The sequence below is a fragment of the Leptodactylus fuscus genome, chromosome 5 (genome assembly GCF_031893055.1).
Source record: "Leptodactylus fuscus isolate aLepFus1 chromosome 5, aLepFus1.hap2, whole genome shotgun sequence".
In the NCBI taxonomy this organism is placed as follows: domain Eukaryota; kingdom Metazoa; phylum Chordata; class Amphibia; order Anura; family Leptodactylidae; genus Leptodactylus; species Leptodactylus fuscus.
This window is the reverse complement of record NC_134269.1, coordinates 108,674,092-108,687,554: the sequence shown is the minus strand read 5'-3', so window position 1 is coordinate 108,687,554 and position 13,463 is coordinate 108,674,092. Positions and strand designations below refer to the sequence as shown.

General features: G+C 39.0%; 1 protein-coding gene across 21 annotated transcripts in view; it reads right to left on the bottom strand.

Moving 5' to 3' along the window:
* The window catches only part of CELF2 (CUGBP Elav-like family member 2), a 432,202-nt gene that overhangs the window by 59,605 nt on the left and 359,134 nt on the right, over positions 1 to 13,463 (bottom strand). The gene's annotated exons all lie outside the window — the stretch shown is intronic.

The window sequence follows — 13,463 nt, the reverse complement described above, 5'->3', positions numbered from 1 at the left end:
GATAAAAAATAAATTTGTGTGCATAAATACATGGCAGAAGTATTATCCTACCGTTCAGAAATGTTTATATTATATGACTGGTGTACGCATCTCAGCATCGCAAAAGTGGTCTTCTAATAATGAGACCTAATCTAATGCTATTTTCTATTAATGTTTTTATATATGATAACAAATGTCATTCCTCACAAAAATCACTTTGCTTAAAAAATGTTGCCATCACCTGCTTGATTTTACAGCAGATATAAATCTATGCAGTGGCCAAAGGTAGGTAATGTAACCGACATTGGTCAAAATGTGTCATTTATCAAGAAGAATTATATTACTTCTATATGCTAAACAAACAGTCACAGACTAAATGCCTGTTATTTAACAACGGTACTGAATGTACTAACTCATTTGTGTCCTCAATAAAGACAGCTCAGAGGCTACATAGCTTTCAATAGTACTGAACGCAAAGAATACCAGCAGGGCTAAAAATCACATAGGGAGGTGTACACTGTTATCTCAGGATGCATACCTGCCATCAGTATAAATGACAGACTAAGTACTTTTCAGGCATGCTTTGGACACAAAGCACTTTTAATGGGAAATGGCTAGGCTCCAAGGGGTTACAAGTTCTGTATTAGTCACTGCAATTATCAATACTAATTAGTGCCTCGCATTACAAAAATGCCACAAGTAAACACATTTAATTAATTCCCTGTTAGCCAGACTGTGTACTTCCTGATCTCCAATGGATGCAAGGCAGAAAGTGCTGGAGAAAATAAAACACCATTCTGCATGTGTACAGGGTCTAAATGACCAATTCCTAATGCTAAGGGGGAAGTATCATGAATAAAGTGTACAGAGCTTCCTCAATTCCAAAGCTCTATTTTAATTGCTATTTAGCAAATATGTAGCTGTCACAACGCAGGTCTTTCCCTAGCTGTCCCCTGATGATATCCCGCTGCAATGCTAGTACCTGCTCTTATTCTACAAGCTCTAGAGTTTTATTGTATCAAATTCGGTGTTAATGATGAAATTAATGTGATATCTTAGTTACTGATTTTTTAACCCATGGGGAGACCTAAAATAAACAGTAAACACTCACCTGTCCATTAAGCCAGGGATGGAATGGTGAATATCCGTTCAGGTCTCTGGTCTTTGTATACTTCTGCACACAAATGTATCAATCAATGAGTGGCTGGGTGTTAAAATGCCACTAGAAAACAGCGTCACTGCTCAGTCACTGATATGTTTGCACGCTGCCGTGTGGGCAAAACTCCAGGAAGACCAGGGACCCAAATGGAGAATATATAGTGTTTGTTATTTTCAACCTCCCTGAAGATTAAAAACAAGTGGAGCACCCCACAAGATAAGGGGTAACTTGCTGAGCAGTGGGATCTGGTCCCTGGAAGATTGGAAGTATTGTGCCCCAGTTTGGATGGAAGCATTGGACAAAGATGCATGCCCTCATACCAATTTTTTCAATGGGCCACTGGAGAAAGCCATGTGGATATGGATAACTTACTCTAACTGTAATACACATTTAATATTAGATATAGTACATGATTGGTGGGATGCTTTTTAGGCAATACGTTTAGTATTACCAGTGGCAAATGCAAATGGTGCTTTTCAGCTGTTTTCTCAGTCTCTGCAGGGCAGCAGAAAGATCTGTCATGGAAGACAAACATCTTAAATCCCTTACCATGATGTGGTGATGCAAAATACATGCCACTGTCACACAGCTGTAATATAGACAGATTTAAATGTCACCATAAAATCCCCTATCACAGGTGACAGTCATGTATTGGGGCACACCAGATATTTCTGAGCAAACAGCAGAAGCATCGCTTGAAGCTCCTGAGCCCCCACTAAAAATGTGCAATCTGTAATACTGGTGTCTAAGTAATGTGGCAGAAGGACCTTTATACTCCATTTAACACCAGGGCATGTGTTACCCCTGCTTTGTCTATAATGATGTCTTTGGTACCCAAGTACCCAGAATGCCTTTAACAAGGTGTCCTAAATATATAGAAAATATTGCACAAATATATAAATTTATACTTTTATTGTGAATGGTGCAAGCAGTCTTCCTAAAGGTATGGGGATTAAAGATTGTACCTTAATGTCTTCCTTGACTGATGAATGGTGTAATCTGCTGACTGCAACACTAGTGTAGTGTGTATGATAGTCCATGACCACGAGTAGTGAGTACAATAGTCCATGATCATGTAATCACATTTTTTACACATGTACTTGTGTGGCCAAGCCTGATGTCTTAGACCACTTGATCCATGAAGCACAATGCATACTATGAATCTGACAAGAAATCTCAGTGGTAATGTGTTATTTTGCAAGTATAGATGTTGATTAAAAACTAACAGAATAAAATTCTGAATAAAAAAAAAGTTAACTATTCAATTTCTCACTTTCTTCTCAGCAGCTAATAACATAATAGTCTTAAATAGTCTTCTTACAAGGAGTCTTAAATAGTCTTATGGATAGTTTCCTATTTATGCTACTAGTGCTCTATTCTCTTTTCGTCCGTTGCTTGGAAACAGTTTTATGTCTATAAAACTGGTTCAATGTTTTTTAACCTGGAAATGCATTGTGAAATGACAAATCTTCTAGCTAAGCATAAGGTCTATGATAGCGTGCATCCAACCACACAATCTGCATTCTCTGTAGAGAAAGTGAGAGAAGTGAATACTATGGAAATGACTTCAAATAATTAGCTTTGTAGCACTGACATTGATACACAGTTTGGCAGAATGCAATTGCACATTCTTCTACATTTGTGACTTTAAAGGGAGTCTGTCATCAGAACAGTCCCTACTGAACTATAAGTACAGTCAGATAGCCAGGGCTCATGTAAATAAAACACTTTTTTCTGCTTCTCGAACAAAGCTTCCATTGCTGAGATATTAGCTTTTATCTTGACATACTAATGAGCTGTTTGGTGCAATGAAGGCATCACCATTGAAGTCTTCACAGCAAAGAACTATGCTTTCCTGAGCCCAGTCCCTCCATTCCTCCCTGTCTGTCTGTCATAGCATGGAGGTAGCTCTTTAGTGTGATGAGAGCAATGGTGACGTCCTCATTGCATCAAACAGCTCATCTGGATATCAGGAAGAAAGCTAATATCTATCGCAACAGAGGCACTGAAGAAAGTAGAAAAAGGCTTTTATTCATGCGAGACTCAAATATTTGACTGTGCTTATAGTTCAACATGGACAGATATGGTGACAGACTCAATTTAATCAGTGTATACCTAAAACCAGAAAGTATTGTCCATAAAATGTGTAAAAAATATATTCTCTGTATGTATTTAGTGCTGATGATGTTATTATTGAGCATTATTCTAATCCACTCCTCTAATAGTAAACATATGATCTTTTACTACACATTGTACTGCTTGAATACAGTGAAATATTTCCGGTTTTAACTATTAGAGTAGAAGACCTATTAACTACCCTAATCCTGTCATCAGGGGGGACATTGGGTACTTGTCAATAACTTAATAACCGGTCAATAACCTGTCTAGAGGTTCATGCTGCCTGAATGACTGGCTCCCACTTTATGAACAACCATATTTTATTATGACATATAAATATGTTTAGAATGAGCAGAGAATATCGAGAAGAGTCCTCAAGGCAGCCCCTCTTTCATAGTTAGATTATCAGGTCTCTACCTGTTTATCATGCCAAGATGGAAAGGAAAATATAAAGGGGGCCTTCCTGTTTCTGGATCTTTAAAAGCATATTTTTTTCTGAACTACAGGAGCAAGGGAGACATTATTTCACAGTCTGTAGCTCAGGCAGCATGAATCTCTGGAACAGGTTTTTATTTAAAGGGCTTGTTCAGTTTTAGCAATTACATTTTTGTGTAATAAAAAGCTCTACAATAGGGTTGAGCGATCGTGTTTGGAAAAGATCGGATTCTGATCGGCGATCGAGAAAATTTCACGATCGCGATCGGAATTCCAAACACGATCTTTTTAGGTGGGATCGAGATCGGTGATTATTTCCCACAATGCTTTGCTACTGGCCAAGCATTGTGGGAAAAGCTAACTCATTCTGAGTAGACTGCATACTCAGTATGAAGGCTCGCTGCGGTTCCATAGGAATGAATGGAAGCAGCCGGCACACAGCCTTGCACGCCGGCTGCGTCCATTCATTCTAATGGGACACTAGCTAACATCTCTACTAGCTACTTACCTGCAGAGATGGCTGGTCCGGTGCCCGGGGTTCTCGGTCTTCTTCGCCTCGCTGCCCCCGCCTCCCAGGTTAGTGTTAAAGAGCTAGGAAGAAGGCGGGGCTTGTGGCTTCAGAGAGTGTGTGCGGGTACAGGGCGGGGAGACGTGAAATCTCCCCTCCCAGTACCCGCCCACACTCTCCTAACCCGCCCACACTCTCCTAACCTGGGAGGCAGGGGGCAGCGAGGCGAAGAAGACCGAGAACACCGGGCACCAGACCAGCCATCTTTGCAGGTAAGTGGACACCAGGGGGATTAAAAAAAAATCCTATGGCTACTTAGTGATTATAAAAAATCACTACACAGCGTGGATTCTAACAATTAAAGCGTTCAATTATTAGATTCCATGCTGAATAGGATTGTTTTTAAAATCCGATCTCCAATTAGTAAAAAAATCCCATTGACTTGCATTGGGATCGGAATTGGGATCGAGATCGGGTTCGAATGAAAAATGATCGGAAATCGGATTTCAAAATCGATCCTGAAAAGTCAAGATCGGCTCAATCCTACTCTACAATTTTCCAATATTTTGCAATATATTTCCTTACTGTATCAGTTCCTCACAGTTTTTAGATCTTGGCTTGCTGCCATTTATTCTGCTTACTTTCAGTGGCTATAAATTAGACTATGGCCATGTTATATATAACCCATGGTCATGTGATATACAATCCATGGTCATGTGATGACCACACAGGTGCACAGCTCATTATAGTCACAGCAGAGTAATCTGATTTGTAAGGAACTATGCACCTGTGTATCCATCACATGACCGTGGGTTGTATATAACATGGCCATAGTCTAATTTATAGCCACTGAAAGTAAGTAGAATAAATGACAGCAAGCAGAGCTCTAGAAAACCAGGAGGAATTGATACTGAAAGTATGCTAGAAATTGTACAATATTTCATTATACAAACAATAACATTTATTTGCTGAAACTAGGCAACCCCTTTACAGTATAACTAAGGCTAGGTTCACACCTGCGCACAGTCTCCGCCTGGAGATTCTGTTATCCATTTCCGCTTTAAACATGCAGAGAGAAAAATCCAACAAGCAGCGCTTTTCTCTCCGCATTGTTTGGCCTTTTTTCAGGCAGAAACCCGGCAGACCCCATTATAGTCTAAGAGGTCCAAGGGTTTCCAAAGGTAACTGCTTAAGCTAACAGACATGTTTTACCCAATACATTGCTTTATCTATATTGCTCCATTTTCTAGATACAACTACATCTTTCTCCTTAGTGTTTACAGCTGGTGGCCTAGGTTAAAGACCTGTTCACAGGTCAGAAAGGCACACATAGTCTTTTCTCTTTCTTTTTGCACATTTCTATAAATTTTTGATCCCTGATATGGTTTAGGTGCAATGAAGGGAAAATAAGTATAGAGAGGGTCACTTCAAACACTTAGGGCCCCTTCACACTACTGATACGCTGCCTGATTCTGAACGTTAAAACACGGTCAGAATCAGCGCGTATAAAGCAGATCTCATTCATTGCAATGGGAGCCGGCATACGTGCACTCCCCATTGAAATTAATGGGCTGCTTTTTACTCTATGAGCGCTCCCATTGAAGTGAATGGGAAGCGCTCACATGTACGGCTCACCGTGTGAAGAGGCCCGGCGCTCGGCTCAGTCCGAGCCGTACACGCGAGCGCTTCCCATTCACTTCAGAATGGGAAGCGCTCGTAGAGCGCTCGTAGAGTAAAAAGCAGCCCATTCACTTCAATGGGGAGCGCTCGTATGCCGGCTCCCATTGAAATGAATGGGATCTGCTTTATACGCACTGATTCTGACCGTGTTTTAACATTCAGAATCAGGCAGCGTATCCGTGGTGTGAAGGGGCCCTTATATCTCAGGCATCATAAAAAGTAGAAAACTGGTGCTGTATGAAAACGGAAATTCACGTTTTTCATATAACACTAGGATTACAGTTCGATCTTTAATAATTCCAGAGGTTGAAAACAGAGTCGGTATTGGGATATTTCATTGCTGCTGTTGTTAAAGATTAGTTAGGCTTCAAGCATCAAGGTAACTTAAAAATGCTTTTAGGGTACGTTCACACAACAGAGTGCGGCTTAAATCAGTTGCTGTCCTGATTCAGCCCCCCATTGTATTTAGATAGGAGCAGGACACTAAAGAAATAAATGTCCTGCTCAGCTGCAGAGTCCGTGGCTCAAGACATCTTGTTCATTAGGCTCATTTATCTCTGCCTAGCCATTCTACCAAGTGGAATAAGGGGACAGAAAATGAACAGCAATCTGAGGAGGATGTCTGCCTCAAATTTCCTCTTCAGTTTCTACCATGTGAACTTACCCTACATAGTCCTGGGTCTTGTTACAGATTTATATATGTACCCCAGTTGTATAATTGCCAATGATATATATAAAAAACTAACATATTATCTTTTCTTGGATCCACTTGTGTAAAAAAAGGATATATCACTGAATCCCAGCTCCATTTCTAAATGTTATTACATATTATGTAATGGCCAGGACAAATAGAGCTTGTTGTTTCTTAGATCGTAGGGTACCCATCCTGTTTCCATGTTCTTGCTGTGGTTAAGGAGCACCATTCAATGACTACAGAGTATCTCTCACTTAAGAAATGCTCCATAACTAACCACTTACTTGAGGTCATCCAAAGGGCAACAAAAAGCAGGTAGGAGGCGCGCTGGTCCAATGAAGAACTCCTTATTGTTCACACAACGTATTTCGGGCGGAGTACACAAGGTACAGACTTGAGAAAGGGTACACTGCTCGAAACACATTGATAAATAAAGAGTTCTTTATTGGACCAGTGTGCTTCCTGCCTGCTTTTGGCTGCCCTTTGGATGTTCAAGACACTGACACCAGCTGTTCTTGGCGTACCATAGGCTTGACTGCTGCTACAGAGGTCCACCCACCTGCATAGGCTCCCTCCAAATTTTGTAGACTCCTCACTTACATGTCTACATAGTGGGTGTGAGCTAACGTCACAACCATTTAAGGTGAGCATTCTACTGTCATTTGGTATTGTGTCCTTATCTGCTATGGAATCACGCTATTAGCGTTTGTCGCTGTTTTGCTTTTTTCTCAGTGCACTTACTTGAGGTGTCAGCTATGTTTTCGACCCTCTGTACCCCCGCTGAAAAATCTGAATACTCATCAAAATCAATCAGTATTCACTATGGGTCTCATCTATCAAAACTGTCTAAAAGTAAGATGGTCTTTGTTTCTTATAGCAACCAATGAAGGCTCAGCTTCATTTCTTGAACTGCTCTGGAAAAATAAAAGCTGTGCTGTAATTGGTTGCTATGGGCAACAAAGACAATTTTCTTTGATAAATAAGGCCCATTTATTGTTCTAATTGGGGCTGATTTATCATTTTGTCATATCAGCGTTATCACACCTGAATGTAATGTTGCTCTTTTTCCAATACAGTCCTATGCAAATGAACAGCCTAGAAAACCGAGGACATGTCCAATGCTCCAGCTGCTCTGGACCCCTGCATTTTGGTTTGATGCATGACCACTGCTAATGTGAGAATGACAGGGTCAGGCAGAGATGCGGAAGTCTAATCTGGCCCTGTATTCTTCCAGTCGTGCTGTGATTTGCAGTATCTGCTCATGCACACTACACCCTCTCTGGTATAAAATATAAGAATCTGTATTGTTAAAGGTTAACTGAAATAACTGACTCTCTGTTAGGTGTCTTAGCCTTGTTGTAAAGTTGTACGCCAATATTGCAAATCATAGTGCATCCGTGAGAATACAGGGTCAGTTGAAACTTCGGCATCTCTCCCTGGCTTTGACATGAGCAGCAGCCACGTGGCCAATCAAAATGCAGGCGATGGGAGCAGCCAGGGGTGCTGGAGATGCTCTTGGTGCTTCAGGCTGCTCATTTGCATAATCGCTTTTATAAACGTATTATTACGACACAGTACCAAATTAAAAAAAGCAACATTACTTGTTGCGAACTTGGCATCACCTAGAGAAGTTCCCCAAATGAACCAGCTTGACACATTTTGATACATTTGTCATAAAGAAATACTAATAAAAAATAGGCCAAGACAGAAAAAAGGACTAAAGACTTCCATCATGATAAACAGGCCTGATTATTCTCTGTGGTGCACTATGTCTTGTAATGCTAAAACCATACTCTCACTTTATCTCAGGGTGGACAGTGAATGAACCCCTATACTGATAAACAGGAAACCTGCTAAAGTCTAGAAGTTTATGTTAATGGCTAAACTTTGCTGTATATGATGCTATAGTGTCTAGTAAACATGAGAGGCCATCTCTTGCTAAGCCATGATACACTGGAAGAAAAAATTGTGAACACAAGTTGAATATTTTCAACCAAAGTTCAAAAGTGTTGCTCAGAAAAAGAAGATAGATTTACGATGCCAATCTCATTACATCTGGAAAACGGAAAACAATTAAATTATGACATTTTTCATGCACTGTGCTTTTCATCTCTCATTTAACAAAGCCACAGATTAATGGGTCACAACATGATGCCATAATGATGATATAGTACCCAACATGCTCTGGGAGAATAGCATTGCAAACAAACATACATAAAGAAGAAGAAAGCAAGAGAAGAAATGCAAGTATTTTGACAAGTTTTGATTTCAAAACACTGCACATAACATCACAATGTCATAACCAAGAAAAGTATTACACACACAATTACAATATACAGAACACATTATACATGCATGCTGAAATCAACCAGTAACATAAGCTGCAATATTACTGTTTTTTGTGCAAAATTCTGAAAAACCATGACAAAATCACAGACTAAATAGATTGTGTTTGATGTGTTTATCTCCCCCTAATTGGTGTGTTATAATATTATGTAATGTATATACATATATGTCCATTAAAAGTGAGCCTGGTAATGTGAGCCTACTAAATGTATTATATCATACTGCAAGGAGTGACGTATATAAGTATGGTTGGATGACTGTGTAATGCTCAATACATAGTTAGGTTGCAAATATGTGTGTGCTTATATTTTAAGCTAAGTTTAGTTTAGTTTTTGCATTTATAAGTGTGCACTATGTTGAATATTTTATGTATTTCCCTTCGCAGTACTTATGTCAGTGGCCTAGTGAGATATAAATTCAGACAATTTCTGAGATATAGTTCTGGAATTTTTTTTTAGGTTGTTGCCAATATGTAGGTTGATTCATTTAATTTTGATTAACATTAGTGTCTGAAAGTTTCTTGCATGTTGGTGTTTCCTATATATCTGAGGGATTCGCTACCTGTTTAGTTATTCAACGTAGAAAAAGGTATAATGTTAGATTGCACTTTACAATATTTCACTATTACTATAAGCTTATCTAATACTACCACTACCACTAACTATTTGTTCTGGGTTTGTTCTATTAGGAAGCAGTCAATCTTAGCACAAAGAGCTGCAGTATAAAGCATATAGGAAGGAGTAGCAGTGTGAACCACTGACAATATAAGAGGCGTATTTTAGACTTCATGCATGGCCATTTAGCTACAATCTAAGCTACCCTTAGTAATAACTAATAATAACATTGACCTACAGCATTGGCTGCACAGTGGCTCAGTGGATAGCACTGTCGATATGCGGTGCTAGAGACATCTGCATGGAGTTTGTATGTCGGTTTGCTTCCGCATGCCAAAAAATATACTGACAGGAAATTTAGACTGTAAACTGCATTTGCAATATCTGTACAGCATTGTAGAATATGCTGGTGCTTTATAAGTAACTCTGTTCATCTTTTATTATGGCCCACACCACTGATTCTGGCATAGTTAGAATTTTTTCTGCACCCTCCACTGTTTCTAAGCAATAATTTCTATTAGTTTCATTACCCAATATTCTAATTAGGTTCTCTATTGTCAGTTGTTCAATCCTGAGCTGTCAGGTCAAGCCGTGTCCACCCATCTGACAGTAGAGAGCCTAGTTAGCATATTGGGTAATAAAGTGACAACACTGAATGCTCAGGAAGGATGGTGCTAGAGAAAAATTCCAACTGCACCAGAATCAGAAGAGTGGCGTCTAATAAAGGATGCAATGAATTAGTGTTGGTAGAGGTGGAACAAGGCCTCGCAGTCAACACTATGGAAAATCAGGTAAGTATCACCAATGAGATGAAGGATAAGGATTACATAATGTCTCCTGGACCACAACAGAATTCCGTATATATCTGTTTATATGTAAGTCATTGCCTTTGGATATTACTTATCAGCTACGTGATTTTCATCTAAACTTTGCTCCAAAACTAATTGTGCAGTAGTCTAAATCTATGTTCTGTCTCAGCAAAAGATTATATTGCTATGATAAAGATCCATTCTCCATGCTTTACACCTTAGAACACTTTTAGCCACAAGTCATTGGGAGCAGATTTCCATTACAATGATAAAAAATTGGAAGCTACAAAAAGCCAAAAACCTCAATAAGGATGGATCTCAGAGTTCTGCTTGAAATGAAAATTCCTTGTTAAACAAATATGGGAAAATATGACACTTGTATTTCTTTTATTCTAATGTGTAAAATATAAAGTTACTATGTGAGTTTGCCATTTTGTGGTAGACAGTTCTGTTTTGTGTTATTAACCACAGATACTGTAACTCCCATTGTTTTCCCAACTGCATAGCCTCTAAGAATCTCCAATAGTGTGTGTATTCAGAAGGATTCAAGATAGGGAACAGATGCATAGCACTGTATGTGACCAGCAACTATGACGCATGCTCATCATATACAGAACAACTGATGTTATGTCCAATAGCATATTATGTGGAAGAATGTAGATGAACTATTGGGTTTACAGAATCTATGAAAAAGGTTAATATGAAGGTTTGGGTGCTAGGGGTTATTAGAAGCTGGAGAATCCACCCTAAGGCTATATGAACATGACTTTGTGCTTGTTCTGGGTTCATGGCTGAGCTGCTCAGACAGCACATGGATGACATCTGTGTGACGCCCTTGTCCCCAAAGACCCATTCATTTACTTCAGTGAGCCCAACATGTAAAACAGAAAGGAATAGGAACTATCCTGAGCTTTGCTCCTTGCTCCTGGCCTCATCCATGAATGATAATAAAAGGACATGTGTATGGAGCCATAGAATCTTATGGGTCAGTGTGCTAGCTAAGTTATACACACGGTTGTGTGCATGAAGAATGAGAATGAGCAACCATAATAATATAGCTAATTCTATATTTTTAATAATAACATTTTTACATAATACCTTATATTGTCACATCTTAACCACCTGCTCATTTTTGTTTTAAGATAGAATTTCATTCACAATTTTGTTTGTGTTCACTGAAAGCCGCGCACTCCTCTAAAGATCAGCACGGCTGTGGACCTGTCAGAGCATAACTGAATTCCTAGAAAGTGTGATTGATCACGGGTGGATGTATTACTAGATATAGCCGCTGTTGGTTTCATAGATACATTACTGTAGTAAGATTTTATTTTCTTCTTTTGTGTTTGCACATTGTACATGCGGCATACAATGAAAACATATCTATATGAGAAACTGGTTGTGCTATAAATCCAGATAAATATTATTGCAATCTATCTTGTGTTTCGCAGGCTTTGCTTTTCTATATTTTTAGCTTCTTCCTCTGCTGAAGTAGTTAAAAAAATGCCTTAGCTTAGACAACTTAAATATCACTTTGACAAAGTGGGAACCAATTTTCTGTGTAGGATTTCAAAGATATAATTGCATGGCCGCAGCGGGCCAAGCTGTAATTTTAGAAGTCAGTGCTCTGTTTCAAAACGAACCTTTCTTTTTAATGTTTGGGATAATTGCGCCACAAGCACAGGTGGTATTGTAGCCAGGCCGCAACGCATTTGTAGACATTTTTTACTGGGATTTAAATTAACACTATATTTCAGATTTCTTAAGGCCAATATGACATACTCCAGAAACAAAGGACATCTAGATAAGTGACAAACATGGATTGAATTTATCCCTGGGCCTGTAGTTTTATTTTACATTTAAGGAATAAAAATTGTTTAGAGTTTTATTTTTCTACTGGTAATTTACAGCACAGTAATTTCTACCACACTTATCTTATCTTAATTTTGGAGGATCATTTAACTTTATTGCTATTGATCCCGATTCTTTTTGGTCAGTATTTAAAGGTATCTATCTATCTATCGATCTATCTATCTCTTATCTATCTATCTATCTATCTATCTAGCTATCTGTCTCTATATCTATCCATTCATTCATCTATCGTATCCATCCATCCATCCATCCATCCATCCATCCATCCATCTATCTATCCTATCATGGAGATAAAAACGTGAAAGGGGCCACACGGTGGCTCAGTGGTTAGCACTGCAGCCTTGCAGCGCTGGGCCCTGGTGTTCAAATCCCACCAAGGGCAAAAAAACATCTGCAAGGAGTTTGTATGTTCTCCCCGTGTTTGCATGGATTTCCATCCCATATTCCAAAAAAACATACTGATAGGGAAAAATGTACATTGTGAGCTCTATGTTGGGCTCACAATCTACATTTTTAAAAAAAAAAAAAAAAAAGTGAAGTCTGGGTTATAAAGGCTTCTGTATCGTGTGACTACAAGTGAAAGACTAGGTGTCACTGGTGATTTAAGATTGGAAGCTCTCCTGAGAAACTGCCTGCTGGCTGTTGATTTAGGTCTGCTGAACCACGACGACCTCAAGACTGGTAATTGCAAGCTTATTCGACAGATAGTGGTGATATTAATCAGCCATATTGTCTTTTCAGGGCACATTTATGAGGACTAAAAGAGATCACTATACTACTTGTGGTTTGGCTATGGAGATTAAGGGTTATACATATCCAGTGATCAATTTGTCACATGTTACATAGCTTCAAAATGGCTTTATGTCAATAGCCATACCCTTTCAAGTGGCATAATGTACTGTAGTTCCATAACAAGTTTTTGCAATGTATAGTCTTTAAACTACTGTGCCACTTCATGCTATGGGACTGTATTGCTTTTTATAAACAGCTCAAGTCCTGGTATCCGAATTAAAATGTGTATGCAATATTATATATAGAATCCAATATCAGCACCTTAAGAAAATCTGTGTCTTTACATTAGAGTATCTCTGTCTAATGCCTTAAAACAAAACATGACAGGGTTTAAGTCCACCATCTAATGGAGCTAAGAAATAGTAATTAGCTATTACTATGGCTCATTCTCTCTGTGAGTCGAGTCCATTTAGTGGGGAGTAGGCATAAAACACACTTTGCTGCAGATTCCTGTAAGACA